This window comes from Numida meleagris, chromosome 5 (assembly GCF_002078875.1).
Source record: "Numida meleagris isolate 19003 breed g44 Domestic line chromosome 5, NumMel1.0, whole genome shotgun sequence".
Classification (NCBI taxonomy): Eukaryota; Metazoa; Chordata; class Aves; order Galliformes; family Numididae; genus Numida; species Numida meleagris.
Window position 1 is genome coordinate 5,651,118 of NC_034413.1, and position 22,116 is coordinate 5,673,233.

Genomic DNA, 22,116 nt, shown 5'->3' on the forward strand with positions numbered 1-22,116 from the left:
GTGTACTGTTACTTTAGGTATTGTGAGGAGACAAAACACAACGGCCTAAATACAGTTCTTACAACAGATAAAGGAAGTAATAAAACAGAAACTGATATTTAAATTGCTTGCTTTTTCAAAACATTTGTATCATTATTCATCTATCAGCTCCTTTCCTGGATTTATCCCAGCAAAGTTCCCCTTGGACAGGTTGTGAGACCTGCATGCCCTCTTTCTGGCTGATCGTGCACGTGGTCTGAGTTCTGCCACAAAGGACCAATATTTACCAATGAATACACTGAAATCATTGCACTGAGTGAGCAGGTGGAGCTGGAGGAAGGAGATCTGTGTTAAATACACAGGAGAGGCAGGTTCTGGAAGGCAGGTGGGACTTGCCATTCATCCTGTTTGTCTCTGAAGCTCAGTCCCACACTGATACAGCTAACACCTCAAACGTGACCTTCCTTCTTGGTGCTACAGGCAGCCAGCAAAGTGATGGGAAAGAGGAGCCTGGCTGGAAGCTCAGATGTACTTTTACTATGACTATAAAAGGTTAATATAAATACAAAGGCACTCACTGCAGAACAGGAGTGGGGTTGTTGGAAGCACTCAGTGCCTGCGTAGTCTGAGTGGCAGAACAAGGCCGCTTCAGATTGCTCTGAGAACCACCCCAATTCTTCAGGTGAGTATGAAAGAGAAGTTCATTACTTGCTTGAACTATTTATGTGTGTTCTGGGTTAAGGAGTATCTACAGCCCAGAGTAGTTCCCTGCCTGCTAGCATGTGCCTGCAAGAAGAGTCCCAGGCTGCTGCTCTCCCACTCCACAAAGCACTGGCTGTTCATTTTTAGTGGTTTGTCGTTTTTAGCTAATAGGTGCAGAAAAAAGAAACAACGAACTAAAGGTTCCAAATGGCTGTCAGTAAATTTATTTTGCAGTTAACAGCCTTTGTAATGCACGGAATAACTTTATCTCATTTCGCTGTGGGTGTGCTGGGATAATTGCTCGAGTACTTTGTTAAAAAGAAAAGCCCTCCACATTTCCATTAACTCGCTGCATGGTGTCTGTTTCACTTGACTGCACTAGGTACCATTTACAGTTCAATTTCACAGTCATGATGGACTGAAACATATAAACCTGCTTTCTCTCCACTTCACTAATCACATGCATTAATAAACAGGGAGATCCATAAGATCTGTTACTCTGTTTTTCTTTTCTAAGTCCATTTTTATGAATTAAATCATGAGTATTTTTTCCTATGAAGTCCAAACAGCCAGAGGAATAAATACAGCACTATCTTATTCAGTAGGGTGTAATAAGTTACTATTTTAGGGAAGCAAGCCAGGAATACAGAAGTTGCTGCAAATTAGAAGACAAAAAAATCCAGCAACAAAGAATAGCATTGTGTGATGTCAATCTACAGTATGCATGTGTTTATATAATCACATTGGAATTTTCTTTGAACTTTAGCCTGGAAAATTTACTTATGGGGGGGGGGGGGGGAGGGGAAAGGATTTGAGTGTCTAAGCACCAAAATAGCTAAGACAAAGTAGTAAAACTGTGTGGTTGGTTGTACAGCAGAACCACGTGAAAATGCAAATAATCCGTTTTGTAACGGGTAGAGACAAGTAAGCCACTTGGTCATTACAGTATGAGATAAATACACAAGCCACAGGAAATGCTGTGTTACTCACATTCCTCTCTTGTTGTTTTTCCAGGGTGGTTAATTTTTGCCTTTTTAAGGAATTTTTTTGGACGTGACTTGCTCTTGCTCTGGTTTAATCATACCAGTTCTCTGTAGGAAAAAGAAAGAACAGTGTTAAGTACTGTAACGTGAGATGAAACATGGGTAAGAGATTAGAACACCAAGGACTGTTGTTTTTCCTGTGGCTTCTTTGGTGAAGCAAGAAGAAAAAAGCCCACATATCTGACCCGTCACAGAATTTGTTAGCTCTCATTTATAGTGGTTGCGTCCTGAGTTCTGTGCTGCTCCCTGCATAACTCATCCTCTCTGCTGGGGTTGCTGTCTGGATCCTGGTAAAAATGGAAGGGGCAGTGTTTCTCTGTTGAAGGTAAATAAGAGAAGCATTCTGAACCCCTAACAGCATTTTTAAATGTTCTCAGTACCCAGCAATGTTTTTGGGGTTAACTTGGCTGGAATAACAAAAGATCTTAACACTCTTGTCACTGAACTACGTGTTTGGAAAATCATGCTGCTTTTGCTGATGATCTGGAAGCGGAGCCCTCTTCAAAACCTCACCCAGAAATATTTGATAAAGTTGAATGCCTAGTTTTGCATCATGCCTTTACATTTATCCATCTTAGGGCATGTTAGATGACAGTGGCCATGTCTTTGATCATACACGATGCATTCTTCAGTTTTTCAGCTCTAGAAAAATCTTTCTATAAACAACTTAAGGTCTGTCTTCAAAAGATATCAGTGATGGACTGCTGGGTTTTTCATCTCTTTTTGTAAAGCAAAACATACTTAAAACCTCAGGATTTAATCACTAGTGTCAGCTTTGCAGTCTCTCCCTTTTAAATGTTGACTTCTCGGTGTATTTTTTTTTTGAGAACGGACAATAGGTGGGGTTGTATCTTCTGCTTAGATAAATGTTACAAAATTATTCTTTTCTCTTAGTAACCACCTTGTCCTAAAAGGCAATTGGGTGACTTCTCTTATGAACCACCTGCAGTGTACAACGGCAGTATGATTCATCTTCAGACTTAGCTACTGCAATAATAAAGCCTTTTCCAGTCAGTAACTAAGGTAGTTTAATTACAGTATTTGAACTGGAAAACATAAGGATGTAGAAACATCCTCTTTAAGTGACACACATAGTGTTTGGAAATTCACAGTAGCAGTGAGCCTTTGCTTTAAAGTTTACTCTCCTCTTCTCTTCCTCCATGTTTTGTCTGGTTTTTTTTATCAAGTGCTCTTTGAAAGGAGATTGCAGCGAGGAGGTGTTGGTCTCTTTTCTAAGGTGACAAGTGATAGGACATGAAGAAATGTTCTCGGGTTCTGCCAGAGGAGGTTTAGACTGGACATTAGGAAGAATTTCTCCACAGAGGAAACGGTAAGGAATTGGAATGGGCAGCCCAGGGCGGTAACAGAGTTGCCATCCCTGGAGGTATTTAACAGACATGTGGATGAGGCTCTAAGGGACATGGTTAAGTGACAGGACTTGGTAGGTCAGGTTGTTGGCTGGACTTGACGATCTTGAAGACCTTCTTCTGCCTAGATTATTCTATGATGAGGGGGTTCAGGGCAGCCCTTTCTTCCTTTGTGATATGAAGATCTAAGAGAAAGATAGAGCAGGAAGGCATTAGGTCACTCTTTCCCTTCTGTGCAGCCTGCAAAATGTGTGATGGGATGAAGTGGATGAGAGAACCATGCTGCTCTTGTCTACCAATTGTTTCCCTAGCAAGTAGATCTCCTGACCCTCCTTGAATGTTTTCTGTGAATGCTGCAAAGATACATGCAGAATAGGAAGCTGGTCTTAGAGAAACTGTGTCCATACTTCTAGCAGCTGCAGAGGTCTATACTGAATGCCTCAGTCTCCTGCTGTCAGGAGAATTTACTGAAATCCTCCTGATCCACTACATAAGGTGATCAAATATAAGATGGGAAATGATGAGAAGACTGTGTAAATGCACAGTGGCTGTTTTTCTTCTGGGCAATAGTCTGAATCCATGAATGATTAATGTGTTCAGCTCTCTCAGAACAGCAGATTCTCTGTGCTCCTCTTTGGAGCCTGGGCTTTGCAGAGACCTGCAGGAGTGAGCTGAGCCTTCCTGGCCCCAGGGTGCATTGGCTCAAGTCCATGGCTCCGTGACACTGCATTTTATTTTTTACACTGGCAAGCTCAGGGCAGATGCTGCTGAGCTGGTTTGTGTACCTCTGCTCCACAGACTTGGATATGAAGTGTGTCCGTTAACTCGACAGCAACAACAGAAATGAATTAAAGCATCTGTGTTATCAGACCTTTTTATTCCATATGATACGTTATCATTTAGCTAAAGTCATTTCTGCAGCCAATGACTTTTCTTTACTTGCTTCCCTTGTAATTCCAGCCCACTGAGTTTCTTCAATTATAATTTTTTGATAGATCTAACCATATAGATCTTGTAATATTTTTGATTCTCTTGCAGTCAGTAACAATGGGTATAATCCTTCTCTTTCCAGCATTGTCACAATTCCCATTCTTGACTGTAGAGTCCTCTGAGCCTGCAGGGTTTTGGGATACCTGGACCTACAGCTGTATTTTTGTTGCCCTCTAAAAATTTCCAGATTGAGTTTTATGTTCCTCTTATCTCCTTTTTCAGTTGTTTCTATAATTATATTATAAGGTCAATTTTACTTATCTATCAACACAACTCATACAGCTCATTTATTCTTCTATCTTCCTTCCAAACTATAGCCATTATTAGGCTAAAGCTGAGCAGTTTCAGTGACAAGGAGAAATAAATCTGGGCATAGCGTGTCTCCTTGTCTGACTTCAGTAGTCATCCTTAACCACTTCATCATCACCTTGTTTGCTGTCGCCACATGCACCGACTTGCCGTAGATGTTTTCCGTCAGCTTGATCGATCTCTGGGGATGTCACATGTTTGCAGAATTCACCATAACACTTTGCGTGCTGCTGTCAGAATGTGCTCAGGTTTTGTGAAATTATTATAGCAGGTTCAGCTGGGTCTGTGCAGAGTTTTCTGAGATCTGTCTTAAAAGAGTATGCCGATTTGTTTTTCTGGAGTACTGCCCTCAACACAGCCTGTTCACCTGCAGGTATTTCTTTCATTTTTCTCCAGTACCTGTCTTACTTCTCATGTTAACTCTGCTTTTATTTACATTTATTGATGAATTGGTTCGTACAGCTCCTTAGCTGTGGATTCCCTACTAGTAATATTTGTTTCCAGTGCCATTTAATCCACCTGTTTCTCTTTCAGACTTTCTTTAAAGATCTTTAGTCTCTGACTTCTTTGTCTGGAGAGAAAGGAAAAACCAACACAACAAGGAACAAAACACAAAGAAAACCCAAAGAACTTAGCACCTGCTCTGGTATTTGTGCCAGGAAGCTTCTCCAGGGCTCTTTCATCTGCTGTGCTCTGGCTTTTTGCGATACTCTTTCCACTCTGTATTTTTGCTTGCTCACCTCGCACTATTCTTACAAAAAGCCTTTTCACCTCAAGCCTCCATACCCTTCTCCTGTTCACCTGTGTAAACTCATGTTGCTGGGAAGTTCCCTGAATACTGGTCTAGCCTAGTGGCTGGTCAAAAACTATGTCGGAACAAATAAAAATTATTATTAGAAAGTTAAAGTTGATACAAGAAAGGATTAGCAATGGACACAAAGGAATGCTTTAGTGTGCTCTTCTGCTGACAGTGCCTCTGAAAGTGTCCTAGGAAGGGGACTGTTGAATCTCCAAAGATTTTTTTTGATCTGGGTTTCACTGGCTTCCGCCTTTCTGCTGATAAAGATGACTTCTGACAGGAAACAATAGGGTCTGTGTGTAACCGCCTCTGTTTCTGGTCTGGATTCCTTGCCAAAATAGCTGCACTTAGCACTTGCACAGCTCTTTTAATCTTCAAAGCCTTTCACAGATCTGATGTAAACAGCTGGAGTTCCACTGATTTTGGTGGCAAAGAGCTTAGTAGCCTTCAGAACAGGATTATGTGTTTGCATGGAAAATAGCAATATCATCTGCCACTTTGCTTGCTGGAGTTTTTGTCATCATCTTTATGACTCCAGGCCTCAAGCTGGAGAGCAATCGGCTGCATGGGGCTAAGAACCTTTCCTCCTATTCAAAGTGCATCTTTCTGGCTATGACTTCATGGTATGAATTGTTAAGCAATTGAGATTGATTACTGAATCAGTTCTTAAAAGCGTGTACAAGAAATGCAAATAGCTGAGACAAACAGTATTTTTGAATGTAATTGGTTCTGATGTTTGCTCAAGCTTTGTATCTGCTCCAAACTAGTGCTAGCCTCCTTGCATTTGCCGTGAGTGTTTTATTTTGCATGTGGAGAATGAAGCACAGGTGAGCTGACTTGTGTCTGCTGCTCTGGGGAAAGCGTGCAGCAATGCCAGAATTTGAGAACACCATAGCAGAGTTAGGAGCTGCTGCTTTGGCACAGGCCTGCTCCTCTCACCTGGGGAGAAATAAACTCTGGAATGAGAAGGATTGTGTATCAAACCAAGCATCCACTGCCCCTACTGAGTCATTCACTTTTCACTGTCAGAGTAGTACAGTTTTGTCCTCCCTCTTTGATGAAGTAGTTAGGAGTAATTCCCTTTTAATCTGTCATGGGTGTACCCTGCCATCTTTTCCTCAGAGACCAGTCCCAGCCCAACTGTGACCAGTGCAAGTGCTGCTTGCAGGGGAATGCAGTTATGGCTTCTGCTGCCCAGTACAAAGAGCAGACCTGTGAGAGAGCAATAGGAACGCCTTCAGCTGGCTCTGCGGGCTGGCACTCCTGCTGCTTGTAACGGGAGGTGAGCTCCAGTATCAAAGGGAGATTTTCTGACAGTGCTCACTGCGAACACAAGCCTGTTGGTGTCATGCTTGTAAGCCATGTTGTTTACAGCCAACTATTGCGTTGCTACCTTAAAAACACAGATTACAGGCGGATTCAACAATCCTGTCTCCTCTGCAGCACAGACATGTGCCTTCAACTCCATGTCTGCTTCTGAAAGAACATCTGAAGCCTTTTTTTTCCTTTTCCATCTATCAGGGATCTCCTTCAATCTATTATCCTCTGTTCTTAAACATTTGACAGTGGCTTCCTCTGGGCTTGTTCTTTTTGCCTTCAGAGTTCCTTTCATAACACCAGATTCCTGTCTCTCCATCCTTTAGCGAGGTTTTAGAATACATCTTTTCCCTAGTGCCTCTCTTCCCATCCTTTCTTTATTCACTTTCTGAGGTCTGTTCTCTACGCAGGTCAATGGCTCGTCCCTGAATCCTCAGATAGCTTTGTGAATAACATTTTTCTTCCTTTTCATTTAAATGTATTTTTCTCCTGAATAGCTTCAAACTGTCACAACAACTATTTCCTGGTAAGAATGAAAAAGATGCTTAAAAGTGTTTTCAAATTACTGCATTCATCATTCCTAGCTTCCCATATTATGTTCCTTCTCTTATTATCCCAGGCAGGCAGCAAGATGAATAAAGGCTGTGAATAACCCTGCCTTCTGCCCCTGAGCAATTCTCTCTGGAGTAGAATTCTCCCTCTTCTCTCAGCTTTAATTTTCACAAGCTGCGCTTGCTGCTGCACTTCGCTCCAGGACTCTGCCAGAAGAAGTTCTAACTCCGTTTTACTGCAGATATTCTGATGGGTGGATTTGTTTCTTGTATCCTAATGTCCTAACACAGTGCTGCCAACCTCAGTGTCCCCTCTGTTGTCAGGCAGGGCCAGACCCTTTGGTCCACCCCTGCTGGGATGCGCAGGGCTGTGTCATGCAGGAAAGGGGTCCTGCAGGCAGCTCTCGCTATGTATCGCATTGCCATGGCCAGCAGAACATGCCCATCCTCTGCGATTGCCTTTTGTCTCTCCAGCTGCTACAGACCTTTCCTCTGGTTGCCACTGAATCTGTCCTAGCAACAGGGAAAGTTGCTACCACGGAAAAGCTAATCAGAGAGACAAGAATAAAGATGTGTTAATGACACTTAAACCGGCGGTACTTGTAGCTAAGAAGAGTCTAGCTTTACTCGTTCTGAAAAGCCCTGCCTTTTTAGCATGGGGAAACCTGGTGTGAACCAATCTCATAATCTGCAGTTAATGCTTATCTATGAAATGCAAACCTGATAAAAATAGCAGCCCTTCAGACTCTGCTTGAGGTATAAAGAAACGCTCTGTGGTATATTTAGGATTAAAACCTTTAATATCAGTAATTCTTCCATTAAAGCACAAAGCATTTTATTTTATATCGGAACACATCCAGAAAGACTGTTTAGTAGATTTGATTAAAGACTTGCATAATCGTTTAAATATTTAGATTATCATTCAGAATCCCAGATCCAAGCTTGGAAGTGAACAAAGGAAAATACCTTTATATTCCAGATCCAGAAGAATAAGCTCTTGAATGCAGAAATTCATCTGCATGAAAACAATACAATGTACCAGAAATATGTCAGATGCTGTCAGCTGGGTAATTTTAAACACTTTTTTGAAAAACACATCTGCTTTGATGCAGATGTTGCAGCCCAATATAAGCCTAAAATGAAAATATCTTCATGCCTTCTGGTAGTAATAACTAAATACTGTAGGGTTTTTATGAGCATATTCTCTTTCATTCTGTACTTAGCAGAATTATTTTGTGAATCTGTCAATGATAGTGATGTGCTAGGAGGAAGGGTGAGCACAATCATTTTGTTACGTGACACCAAATGAAATAGATGATCTTTTTGTAGATTCATAGTATTTAAGTTCAGAAGGGGCGGTTGCATTTAGCCTGACCTCCTTTATATCACATCTTTATAAAGCAGGAGCTGTCTCTACTGAACTAATCATTTTTTGAGGCCCACGTTGCATACAATTATCAGTTGTCTGGATAAATACCAGCTATTGGGATCCTTCCAGCTATGCCTTTTCCTGAAGAGGCTTCTGTATAATAGAAGGGGACTGATGATGCTCTTTTTGAAACAAAATTGGGTTTCAGGAGCCAGGAATGTAAAAGCTTCAGGTCCAGGGAGAATGAGGGTTTATGGCACAGTTCTGAAGGTAGTGAAGGCGAGTGTTGTGCTAAAGAATTCCCCATCTGGCATCCAATTTCTTACATTTTCCAAGGGAAGAATAATGGGGAGAACAGATAGCAATGCTCCAGAGCAGGTACTTCTCCCTCAGTTTGCAGCAGCAGCTGATACTGTCCAAAAGTGAGGATGATGCATGCAAAGAAGGAACATTTGTCCCTAAGACAGTAAAAGGATGTACATTGCTAATTTTTTTTCCCTTTTGCACGTTGTCTCAATAATGAGCAGATTGCCCATAACCACAGCAATCAGTGATGATGTGACAGGTTTCTAATGGGCTGATCACAAAGGGAATTTCACTGGTTATGAATGTCCTGCAGTGAGGCTGCTTTGGTAGGGCTCCTACCTACTTATGCCAATGACTGTTCATTGCACCAGGGCACTACAGGGAGTTTGTGTGTGTGTGTGCAGTGAGGGGACACAGTATGCTGATTGCATGAGCAAATGTAATTTGGTTCTGTTAGGATATTGGTTTTACCAGGAGGTGTGTCTTGATAGATCATATAGCTCTCCAAATGCTTGTAACAGTGTCTTATTGACATCCACCTCCACAGATAAAGTTATGCTAGCATATCCCTAGCAGACCATTAGTTGCTAGCAATCAATGCTGGTTACGGTTGGAGTTTCAAGAGTGGGGTAGAAACAGGATGCTTGCAAAATGAGCCCTTTTACACTGTATGTAGCACGAGCTGTGTCAGGGATCAGGCTGTGGCTGAGTCTCATTTTTGAACGCTCTGTTTTCCTAGAAAAATGAGCACAAAGTGACCTTTATCCTGTGCTCTTCATACATACCTTGTGCTTCAGTGGCTGTAACAAGCTTTCTGCAGGAGATTGCCTCCATCTCGCTTCCTTTTGTGAGCGACTCGATGTGTGCCAGCTGGGAGCCCCAGGTGTGGAGCTGGGATGTGGCTGCCCTGTGCTCCTTCAAGACGGCAACTGGGAGCTCTGCTGATTTGTCTCTTCTAGTCTGTCTTTTTTTTTTTTTTTTTTAATGGATGTGGCCTTTGTTTGGGGCTCTCATCTGGTGAAATAATTTCAGCATCATCTCGAGTCTCTCTCTGGGAAAAAAGATACTTTTGAGAAAAATATCTTCCCTCTAATTTTGGTGTAGCCTTCTATACAGCCGGAATGGATGGAAAGCATTTATAGAGCACACACAGTAATTGCACGCTTAATATTTCATCAGCTGCATTAACAGTAATGTCACTAAAACCAGGTATGGGTCTAAAAGGATCTTTTTTGATTAAAAGAGGCTTTATAGCTTCTTATGTATTATAATAGCAGCAGTATGTATTACTATAGATGTTGCTGTGGGTTTCCAAATTCAATAATTCAACACATGTATATGCACATGAATTTACACTGAGATTTTGGGCAAAGCATATGTTTTATATTTGGCAGCTATCTTCTAATTACACCAAGATTAGATTAACGTGAGGTAGATTGCTTCAGCTTGAACCACACTTCTTTCACAGCCACGAGAATGCAATATTTTAGGATCGTGCAAAACCCCATGCTTTAGTTACTCTTCTACAGTAGCAGCTGTAGAAAACTGTGATTAGAATAACTGCTTCTACCAGCTTTATTTAGCTTCTTGTAGTACAATGTCATACAATGTTTGGACATGAGGCAGAGATGTTTATTTTGACACATTGCTTCAACTTGCTTACATTCTAATACATCATAGTAGTAACTGAGAACAAAGACCGACTGCCAAATCTCAGTGGGGCTCAAAGCCTGTAAGCATACCTAACGGTAAATAAAAGGAGGAATTTATTGGCTGTGTCTTAGTAATAAATCCCTTGAACTTCATTTTTGGCCAAGAAATTAGAAATAAACTTTACGAGGAGGTCTTGGGTTAAATGGTGATGAGGGACCCTTCAACAGCCATTGTCAGTTGGCTTCTCCAGAAACATGCCTGTTTATAATTTCCTGTTATTACTGGACTCATGCTAAGCGTTAGTGATGTTTCCATTGCATTTTTGAGCTAGAGATAGCGGTTGGTGTTGGTGTTTTTGTCTGGTTGTTTCTTTTCTTTAATGCCCACTTTTCATTGATTTAAAAAAATAGTAAAATCATTCTCTTTTCGAGTTACACTCATCAAAACAGATTTCACAGATGTCTTCTGCCAGTTTAAATGTGTGCACATTATGAGGCACACAGCCTGAATTTCCATTGACAAACACGACTCATCTCTGGAGAGCAGAAATGCATTGTTTTGCACTTTTATAACTTTAAATTAAATATGTATATACATATTCATACTTACATATAAATACATAGCTCTTCCGTGGTTAGGAATGAAGAAATTATTGCTCATTATTGCATGGGTAATGTACTGCATTCAAATGTGCATACTGAGTATGGCAAATCATTGCTCATTTTCTACCCGATTCAACCACACCAAATGAAAGCATCAGATGTGTCCCACTGTACATCTGTTCTAAGTTTTATAGGTGAGAAAAGCAATGCACCTGAGTAAAACAAAACTCAGTTTCAGTGTTTACTTATGATTCAAGCTGTAACGAGCTGTTTTATAAACGCAGTCCTCTGCGTAAGACTAGTAGAGTGAGAAATACATCGCTGATAATTCTGGTCATATTCCATTCTATTCTGTTGGGATGAGAACAAATATATTTCAGGTTTCTTTCTGATGTTTTTCCTCATGCTGCCTGTGGGACAGTAATTTCAATGGGCTGCATGCACACAGCACAAGGGGTAAGGCAGTAGCTATTTCTCATGTTCTTGTTGGCTGACAGTTACATCAGTGGGCATAGCACTGCCTTAAACCTGCCTTTCGCTTCCACAGAGGAATAAAAGCTCCTCCCTATGTATTTGCTCATATTTAGTTATTTTACAACTGTAGTGGAAGGTCTTACATTTTCTGCCTGTGGGAGCTAGCCCTTGATGGTCTAGTAATCCTTCTGTCTCTAGGAGCTCATAAGCCTTCTGTAAGCTCTGTTATTGTAAACATAAAGGTGAAGGATGCTGCCCTGTTATGTGCACTGTATCCCATGCAATTAGTTTTCTGTTATAATGCTTTCTATCATTTTTATGTGGTTGCTGGATAAATGAATGAAGTATTCTGTAGCTGGAAATGGAGGTCAGTAGCTAGAGCAACATGAACTGTCTGCTTGCTCTTGCATTTTTCCTTTTGCTAGTCCAAAGGCATCACTTTCTACCTGTGCGCTAAGCCACTCAGTTAGCATCTCCATCCTGTAACGTTGATTTACAGGAATACAAGGAGGTTGTGTCCGTGTTCCCAGTGCTGCCATGATCACAGAATACTTTAAATGGCATTTCAGTGCTTTTGTGTTACGCATGAACGTGAGCAGCTGAAAGTTCCATTCCTGTGGTAGAGTTCATTCAGGTGTGTGCATACATCTGAAGAGTTTGCTACGTCTTTATTTCCTATCCGATTTCAAATGTCTCCCTATTTTTCATCATCCCAGGCTTCCCTGAGCTGTGACGTGGCAGTTCTTCGTGTTGGGAAGCCTTCTGCATCCTTCTTCTGAGGGACATTGTAAAGTTCTCTCAGTGGGTGAGCAGTGCCTAAAGGCTCACAGCCGCTTGTAGCAGCTTTCTTCTAAAAAATGTTGGGAATTCATATTGGAAGGGATTTTCAAACGATCCAGTATGAGCCTAATCTGTTAACACATTTTTGTTCAGTCTCTGGCTTTCCTTACGGAATTGTAAAAACATCTCTTTCCTCAGAGTGAATGTAATGTGTCAATAATCTACTCCTCTTCAGGCTGGTAGAACTGTCATTTTATTTTTCCCATGCTTGTTTGTACTGAACTAACATCTTGAGGTTTTTCTTGTTTGTCAGATGTCTGATAACTCCAGATTTTTTGGATGACCACCTTCTGTCACAGTACTTCAATATAATATGCTTAATCTGAAATGAAAGTTGGGTTTTACAATGTTTGGATTATAACTGTTGGGACTTCTTCTTTGAGGATTGTCGGAATACTTTAATTGAAGGAGAAGTTGCAAAGAGACAAACAGTCCTGGTTAATTCTATTGTAGAATATTTACTTAATGATCAATTGCTGTTACTGTTTATCTGGAGACTGCAATTAAACAACTGGTAGCTAAGAAGCTGGAAATGCTTACCTTGAGAAAAGCAATCTCCATCTCATCATCAACCTGTTACAGCTGATTTTAATGCCAGCATTTAAAAAAAAAATAAATAATAAGAATCCTCAATAATTAATATGATTGCCATTTCCCACGTGGGAATAATGTGGTAGCTTCATACTAGTCTTCTTTGCTGGAATTTCAGCAAACGCTCCATTTAATGAGGGGATGAGTTTTTCCTAAATGCTCAGAAGAATTTGGCCTCATAGCCTTCCAGTTCTGTGAGTTTTCGAAGCTGTAATCTGTTGATCGCCCTTCCAGGCTCTCCCTGAAGTTCCTCAAACCTAATTACAGCTCCTTGTGACAGAACTGATTGTTGTAGGCATTTAAGTATTTTGCATCTGCTCTATAGATCTAGTGTATTGTCCCAAGTCTGATTTGGCAATGAAATCCTGAAAACTCCACTTAGAGGGCCTAGGATGGCTTTTGGTACTTCCTTCCCTTGAATTCATTGCTTTCTGGGAAGTTTTGTAAACAGACGTGCCAGTGCTTTATCTGCTTTACTTCCTTTTTCAGAAAAGATTTTTTTCCTCTGATTTCATCAGTGCCTCTTTGTTTTTCTTTCAGTAGTGTATTAACTTCTCCTCTAATATTTCCTAGAATATGTTTGGCTTCCTGAATTTGTGATCTTCCCATCCATGCACTACTGAACAAAGATCTTTGTTTGTTTAGCTATGCCATGCAATTTTCCTCATCATGGTACATTTGGGATAACATTGCTTGTACCTCCTGCCTTGTTTCGCTTCTATTTTCAGTCACCCCTTTGGGTTTATTTTATTTTTTCTGTGAGTGTACGGAAGTTCCATAATATGGCTCAATAAAACTCAGCAAACCTGAGAGTCTAGAAAGATGCTCTTGTTGAGTTGAGTGATTGTGTGCTTTGCCACAGAGGATTAGGCTATGTCACAGCCTCCCAGTGCCGTGCTCTGAGGTAGGACATTCCTGGGCTAGATGGAACATGGCTTCAGCCCTGAGAGCAATTCTTCACACAGGCTGTGCTGATCCCATCACTCTGGCTAGCTGTATTTTAAGCATAAGCGTGAAGGTTTGCTGCACCTGACACTGCCATGTAAGCCCTTATCCCCTGGCTGCTGTTTGCTTATTGAAATTGAAACTCCCCTTTTTATATTTTTCTTATATCTCATACAACAAAGACCATATTTTGGCTTGGGTCCTTAGATGCCACTGTGATTTATACGAGGAAGGGTGTTTATGGTCTACACAAATAACCTACATTAATAACTCAATATACATAACACACATTAGTGCACTGCTGTTATGTTGTCATTGAAATATCTGGGCACAGGTGACTAATTTGAGGCAAGATGATGAAATTACAGTGTTTCAATTATTACAAGGAAAAAAAACCCAACAGCCTACCACCATAAGTGTCTTTTTGCTTACTTATGTCAGCCCACTTCCCTCTTGGCATTTTTCTGTCATGCTGTCATTAATATTTCCAGCCCCCCGTATCCTTAATGATCTACTTGGTTGACCTACATCATTTAAAATATTTTTTCATTATAGTGATTTTCTCATTTAGGTCCCCAGGAGATCCCAGTATGTAATCAGTTTTCTTTAACAAATGACCTCCTTTAACTTCATTAGTCCAGAATTAATTTACTAGCATCCAAGATATTGAATGCCTCTGATTAGTAAAATGCAGTAAAAAAAATTAAAGATCTGTTTCATTTACGGTCAAGGCAAACATTAATTAAAACCCATATTTCTTTGCTAATTTTATTCACAGTTAAATTTAATAAAGAGGAAACACTTGATGGAACGTCACTGGGCATTAGGTGAGGATGGGGCTGGAATCACAGGCTTTCTGTGCATGAAACATATTCAAGTGGCTGCATTTTTGCAGAGTGCATCACTTCTCTCACAGCTTCCTTCACCTTTTAGGGAGATTTTTAAGAGGATGAGCCAGGAAGTGCTGATGTCCTCCGTCAGCCATTGAGAAAGTGCAACAAGGGCTTCGGGAGGACGTGCTTTCTGCTGCCTGGCACTTCTCAGCCATGCATCCTGCTGCTTGTGCACGTCAGCCTCAGCTGCCTGGTTATTTGCCTTATCTTGATATCTCACTGAAGAGATGGGCCTCCCTTTGGAGGTGTGCAAGTTATTTGCAGAACTAGCCATGCTGCCAGCCCTTACCCTGTAAGGCTTTGAAGATTTCCATTTTGCAAATCTGCCACAACAGGCACTGGCCTGGTGATAGCATTTTTCTTCCTGTCACTTGACAGTAAGCATGCTTGCACTTTGCACTGAGCATGGATGGCTGATGAGGCTGAAAGGAATGTGTGCTATGAATGGCAATTGGGCTTTGCTAAAGGAATGACCACTATTCCTGGAAAAATCCAAACATGTAGGTGAGGGTACCCCCCTGAATTCATAGAATCATAGAATTCTTAGGGCTGGAAGGGACCTTTAAAGGTCTTCTAATCGAACTTCCCTGCAGTGAAGAGGGACATCCAACTCTAGATCAGGTTGCCCAGGGCGTGATCCAGCCTGGCCTTGAAAGACTCCAGGGATGGGGCATCAACCACATCTCTGGGCAACCTGTTCCAGTGCCTCGCCACACTCACTGTAGAAGACTTTTTCCTTATATCTGACCTAAATCTACCCTCTTTAAGCTTGAAACTAATTCCCCTTGTTCCAACACAATAGACCCTGCTAAAGAATGTGTCCCTTTCTTTCCTGTAGCTCCCCTTTAGATACTGAAAGGCTGCTATCAGGTCACCTTGGAGCCCTTTCTTTTCCAGGCTGAACAGCCCCAGCTCTTTCAGCCTGTCCTAATAGAAGTTCCATCCCTTGGATCATTTTTGTGGCCCTCCTCTGGATGCACTCCAGCAGGTCTATGGTCTCTCCTGTACTGATGGCTCTATATCTCCAGGTGAGATCTCACCAGCACAGAGCAGAGGGGCAGGATCACCTCCCTCACCCTGCTGGCCACGCTTCTTTTGATGTAGCCCAGGATATGGTTGGGCTGCGAGGGCACATCACTGGCTCATGTCTAGCTTCCCATCCACCACACCCTCAAGTCTTTTTCAGCAGGGCTGCACTCAATCCTTTCAACTCCCAGCTTGTTTTGGTAGTGGATGTTGCCTTGACCCAGGTGCAAGACCTTACACTTGGATTTGTTGAACCTCATGAGGATCACCTTGGCTGACTGCTCAAGCCTGTCTAGGTCCCTCTGGACGGTATCCCATCCCACTAATGTGCTGACCACACCACACAGCTTGTTGTCATCAGCAAATTCACTGAGGGTGCACTCGACCCCACTGTGGATGTCACTGATGAAGATATTAAAGTGTATCAGTCCCAGCAGTGACCCCTGGGGGACACCACGTGTCACTGATCCCCATCCAAACATTGAGCCATTGACCACCACTCTCTGGACTCGATCCTGCAGCCAGTTCCTCATCCATCAAAGAGTCCACCCATCAAATCCATATCTTTCCAATTTGGAGGGAAGGCTGTTGTGGGGTATCATGTCAAAGGCCTTACTGAAGTCCAGATAGATGACACCAGTGGCTCTTCCCTTGTCCATTGATGCAGTGACACCATCATAAAAGGCCACTAGGTTGGTCAAGCAGGATTTGCCCTTGAAGCCATGCTGGTTCTCTCTTATCACATCCCTATTTTCCATGTGCCTTAGTATCGCTTCCAGGAGGATCTGTTCCGTGATCTTCACTGGCACAGAGGTGAGGCTAACAGGTCAGTAGTTCCCAGGGTCACCCTTTTTACACTTCTTAAAAATGAGTGTGATGCTGCCTTTTTTCCAGTCACCAAGGTGACTGACTGCCAAGACTTTTCAAATATCAATGAGCATGACTTGATGACTACATCAGCCAATTCCCTTAGGACTCTGGGATGTATCTCATCGGGACCCATAGACTTGTGGATGTTCATGTTCCTTAGGTGGTCACGAACCTGATCTTCACTTACAGTGGGAGGGATGTTGCTTCCCCAGTCTCCTCCTACCAAACCAAACATTTGAGGGATGGGTGGCAAGCAGTTATCAGAGAAGACCGAGGCAAAAAAGTTATTAAGTACCACAACCTTCTCCTGGTCTGTTGTTGCCAGCTTGCCTGTGTCACTCACTAGTGGTGGTACACCCTCCTGCACTTTCCTTTTCTGGTTGAGGTACCTGTAGAAGCCTTTCTTGTTGGCATCCCTTGCCAAGTTTAGTTCAACCTGGGCCTTGGCTTTCCTGACCCCATCCCTACACAGCCTAGCAGCTTCCTTATACTCTTTGCACTGCACCTGTCCCTTGTTTCACTGCCTGTACATTTTTGTCTTGCTCTTCAGTATGACCAGTAGGTTCTGGTTGATTTGTCATCCCTTAACACAGCTACATCTTATTTTTTTCTGAGAGGCAAAATCAAAAGGCTCAGGTAGTGTTTTAACCATGGTTTTTGCCTGTTAAAGACTTCACTGTAGCCTCTATTATGTGTTGTGAAACTATATGGACAGAAGCGTGGTGCTTGCTCTGATCTCTGTACCAGTAGGTTGTTTTGGTAAGGCTGTGGCCATGCCTGGATCCGCCCATGGTGGAGATGTGCAGGAGCAGTAGAAAAAGCCTGACTCAGCCCCTAAAACCTACTTCAAAGCAAATTCTGGTCTTAGCCTTAGCTGTGGAGTCATCTTGCAAAGTCTCTTCAGGCACAGCTTGTTGACCTGACTCCAGGTTTGCTCCTTGTAGTTTGTGCAGGGAAGGCCAAGATGGGTGAAAAACACCACATTTTGTAGGTGTGCCGCAGGAAGTGTCACCACTGACACTGTGTGTGACGCTGTTGCTTACAGTGATAGCTGTGAGCAACCAGGAGCGTGGGTGTCATGTGCCCCTGTCAGCCAGCCCAGCCTGCAGCTTTCACTCCGAGTCAGGCTGTACCTTCACAGCTCAGACACAGCCAGCCCTGTCCCCCAGGCTGGGAAGGAGACCTGAGGCTAAAGTGTAGTTCCGTGGGCAAATGGCCTTGTAAATTGATTCTCCTTTATTCATAAAAATAAAGTTTGTGGGGGGATTCAGGCAATCAATTTAAATCTCGTGAAGGAAAAGAAATTGAAAACTCTAAAGCGATTTATTGCCTTTTAAATTTGAGTATGAGAGGGAATGTAACTTGTGCTTAAATTTAACTACCTGTAAAGGCAAATAAAGAAAACTAGTATTTCACAATGCCTCAATCCACAATATTATATGTGCATTTTCAATTTCATTGTGGAGAATATAAGTTACTACTGCTTTCTGACTAACAATGTGCTTATAGAACAGCATCCAAGTGGTGGATTCAATAATGTTTTTTGGTGGTTTTTTTTTATACTTACTTTCTTACAATCTGCATCAAACACTTAGGATTTTTTTCCCCCTTTCATATTGTAGTATGCTAAGTTTTCTACATAAGTGTTCTGCCTGCAAGGCCTATAGCTAATAATAGTCCATTTTGAATGTCTTTTTCCATTTAAGTGTTAGTCCAGAAAACCAAAGAGATTGTAATCAAATGAGCATGCTCAATATATAGCTTGTCTGACTACAGGGCGACTTTCTTAGTCTAATTCAAATGCTCTTTGAAAACAGGAGATAGATGATTCAGGAGCTGTTCTAAGGAGAGTCTTGCTTCTGGCAATATTTACTCTTAGGTAGATTAGAAAAAAATAAGAGATGACAACTTGGAAAAAGATGAAAAACAAAATAGGCTGATATCTGCTCATTCCATGAGGGTAAAGCCACAGACACCAATGCCGCAGTAAGGTAAATTTGCCCTACTGCCAGTGATGGTGTTTTAGAAGAGCCCTTGAGAAGTTCCTGTCACAAAGAGGACGTTGGTGCTACAGCCTGAGCTTCAGCCAGGCCACAAACCTTTACCATTCCTTTTTCCTTCCAGGAAAAGGCATTCTCATTCTGCAAGATGAATCGTTGGCGGTGCATTTGTGTGGGCAAATGGACTGCCTGGGCTACACTGGAACAGTGAAGGCTCTTACGGGCATTCTGGAATGTTTGTTGTGTTCAGATGGGTTATTCTGATACAGTGCTACATGCTTTCTGGCATAATTCTTAGATTATTTCTATCTTAGAGCAGGTTCCCTGAGACAGCTCTCAGGCATGGCCATAATCTATGTATGCTTTGCTGAGAGCCTGCATTCACTTCCCTCCTTCCAAGGCTGCCTGAAGTGTGACCTAAATGCCCCTGCTGGTCTTCACCCTGCAGGCAGAATACACAGCACTGAACCATGCTGTGGTTTCAGCACATCTAAGTAAGAAAGTTTTTGTAGCACCTTACATTTATTTAATAAGCTTCATGTCTCCTAGTTCCAGGTTCATACACTTACAAGTTTCTTAATTTTACTAGCTATGTGTAAATACCTAAGTAAGTTGTGCTTATAAGATTGCGTCTTATAAGATATGGTGCTTTTTGTAGATAATTTATGCTGGACCTATTGAGTCTTAGCACAGAAGGGAATCAGATATTCTTTTCCCTCTAGAAATGTTAGTGCTGCTTTCTGTAACTGTTAATCAAATTTTTAGCAGGAGTATTATTACACTGACCCTATCATATCTGCAGAGATTTTGAATGCACATTCATGCTACAGTTCTGTGCATAGGGTTTTTAGCTTCAGGGCTGTAGGAATGGTCTTTTGGAGAGAATGGGGTTTTTCTCTTGGATGAATTCACTCGTATTCACTGCAAAGGCTGAAGTGAGCTTCGAATGAGGACGTGCTCTATGCAGGCCGTCTTCATAGGGATGAGTTTCACCCACCGTGACAGTACGTACTACAGTATGTACAGAGCCATGCTCAGATGGTAACAGAAAATGACTATGAGGAGGACCTTGTTTCTCCAGAGATGCACTAAATGCCTGCTGCTCCAAGGACATGGGAATCCTTTTAGCCCTTTGCAGGATAGTCTTCAATATTTAAGACCCACTCTGGTGCTGCAGACTCTTAAATATAACGATCTCTGCTGCTGTAAAGCGTTGTGACTCCACTGACATCAAATCTTTCTCTGGGGCTGCAGCCCAGCAGATTGAAATGAGATTGTGCTGATTTGCATGAGGAACTGGCTGCCTAGACATGCAAATCTGCATTTTGTGGTCACTTATAAGCATGCCTAGTTAGGGTACAGCTAAACCTGAAACCAAACCAACACTTAGAAAGACTACAGCTACAACTCTCAGTCATCCTCACTGAGATTAGGATTTCATCTGCTCTGCTTTGCTGCGAGGCCTTTAGAGCATTAGGAATGACTAGCAATATAAAAAGCAGATTTATTCTTATTAACTGTAAACCTCGTAGCACAGAAAAAAACCCCCACCAAAATGTTAATCTGTGCCATGGCATAAAACATGCAAAGAAGTCATGACAAGTAGCAATAATTTGCCATTTTGTGCTATATTTCAGTTCAAAACGGTCCATCTGTTGGGTTAAGTACTACTAGCACATGTACTGTGTCTGTTTTGTGGCATTCGCTGCCTTCTGCTCTGAGCAGCATCACCTTCTCCACTCCTCCCAGCCAGGGCTGCAGACACGAGCAAACCCCCTGCCTGTGCACAGACCTGGCAAAGGTGAGGTCACAGTTAAAGCCCTGTATCAGCACAACGTTTCTGCTGTTAATGTCTGTTAATGGGAGATACAATTCCTGTGTTACAGAGCTTGCTTCAGCTTTGAATGAAAGTCCAACATAGGCAGTGATTTGCTCTGGCTTTTGAAAACTTCATTAGCTGAGCCTGAAATCAACGTAGATTTCTGGCACAGATGTAGGTCTGTACGGTTTGAAAGGCTTCCTGTAGACTAGAAATCTGTCTAGCCTGTGGGCTTGGCTTACACACAGCCCTGCTCCAGCCTTGGAAGGCCAAGTACAACCTGGCAGTCTTGCAGAAGTTTGATTATCCCAGAATATTTAGTCCAGCTAAAGACCTTCCCCAGTTCAGAAACACTGTTTTAGCCTAGGAAAAGGCCAGTACGATCTGGGGGGAGCACAGGAGGCATTCCTTTTTTTAATTTGAAAATATTAACATCAATAATCTGTGAATCTTTGTTAAATTAGCCCAGTTTCTATGGATCCAAAAATCTCTCTCCTATTTCTTTTTTTTTTTTTTTAATGCTCTCTTCCTTTTTTCCTCCTTTATCTGTGTCTGTAGCAGCATTGTAACGCTCATACCAGTGACGAAGTGGGATGCAATATCCTGCCAACCCCACTGTAGCTGCCTGGCATCTGGGCTCTCCCAGTCATTCCCTTGGGATCCAAAGTGGTGGATGTAGGATCACCGCATGACTGGGCTTGAGGACGGCTTCAAAAGTAGAGGGGCCTCTCTTTTGAGGAGGTGACTGGCTCAGGGACATCCCAGGACTCTTACTGAGATTGGGGAAATATATCAGGCAGAATAGAGAGCATCCTCTGGGCTGGAAGGGTTAACAGCATTGCTGCTTCTCCTCTTCTGTCTTTATTGTTATCTTGATCTACATGTTTGAAAGTAGGGGTGATTAATAATCCACAAATCATAATCCTGGAAGGAGAGGTAAGGCACTTAACATACCAGAGCGTATTACGATGCAACAAGTAAGAAATGATTAACAGGACTAACATTTCTGCTCCTTCCAGAATAGTACAAGAGCAACATCAGAGGTCCCCTGCACTTCCTGGCCCCCAGTAGTGGGGTGAAGTCTACCTAATGGGTTCTGCATCAAAAGGCCACAGTTAATTCTTTCTGCTGCAGGTACCATGGTGATGACTCTGGCACAAGTGCCTGGAAATATAAATTTAGCTAGCATGCTGTTCCTGGAGCTGGATATAAATGTCTTCATTCCATGTGTGCACTGTTACTCCACAGATAAGGAAAAAAGTGTCCTATAAAGTCCTCATTGACCTAAGAAGTCAATTAAAGTACAAAAAGAGCAACTGAGTACAGCAAGGGAATTCATCTGCTGTTTATCAGCTCGGACCTCAATGCTCACCCACTCAGCACTGGTGTAAGTATAGAGGGAGGACAATACAGCCACAGAAGACAGAAACAAAACCAGGAAAGTAAAATGGAGGGAATTCATCTCTGGGGGAATTGCACAGTGAACGCTGAGTTACATCGGTTTCCAATATCTTTTCAGTTCATAAAGACTGATCACTACCAGCTTTGTTCTACTGCCTCTGGTGAAAAATAAAGGATCCACTTCATCCAGAAAATACTTCAGAGGTCAGAAAGTGTTTTTCTTTCCCCTGGGGTTTTCAGTGCTGGCAGGAGGGGCAGATTTTGTTTCTC

The 22,116-nt window shown here is 42.1% G+C and overlaps 1 long non-coding RNA gene across 1 annotated transcript in view; it reads right to left on the bottom strand.

The window, feature by feature from the left end:
- The window catches only part of LOC110399348, a 63,947-nt gene that overhangs the window by 20,211 nt on the left and 21,620 nt on the right, over positions 1 to 22,116 (bottom strand). Inside the window, exon 2 of the long non-coding RNA XR_002439133.1 lies at positions 1,672 to 1,772. This is a non-coding gene — a long non-coding RNA (uncharacterized LOC110399348). The remainder of the gene's footprint in view (positions 1 to 1,671; positions 1,773 to 22,116) is intronic.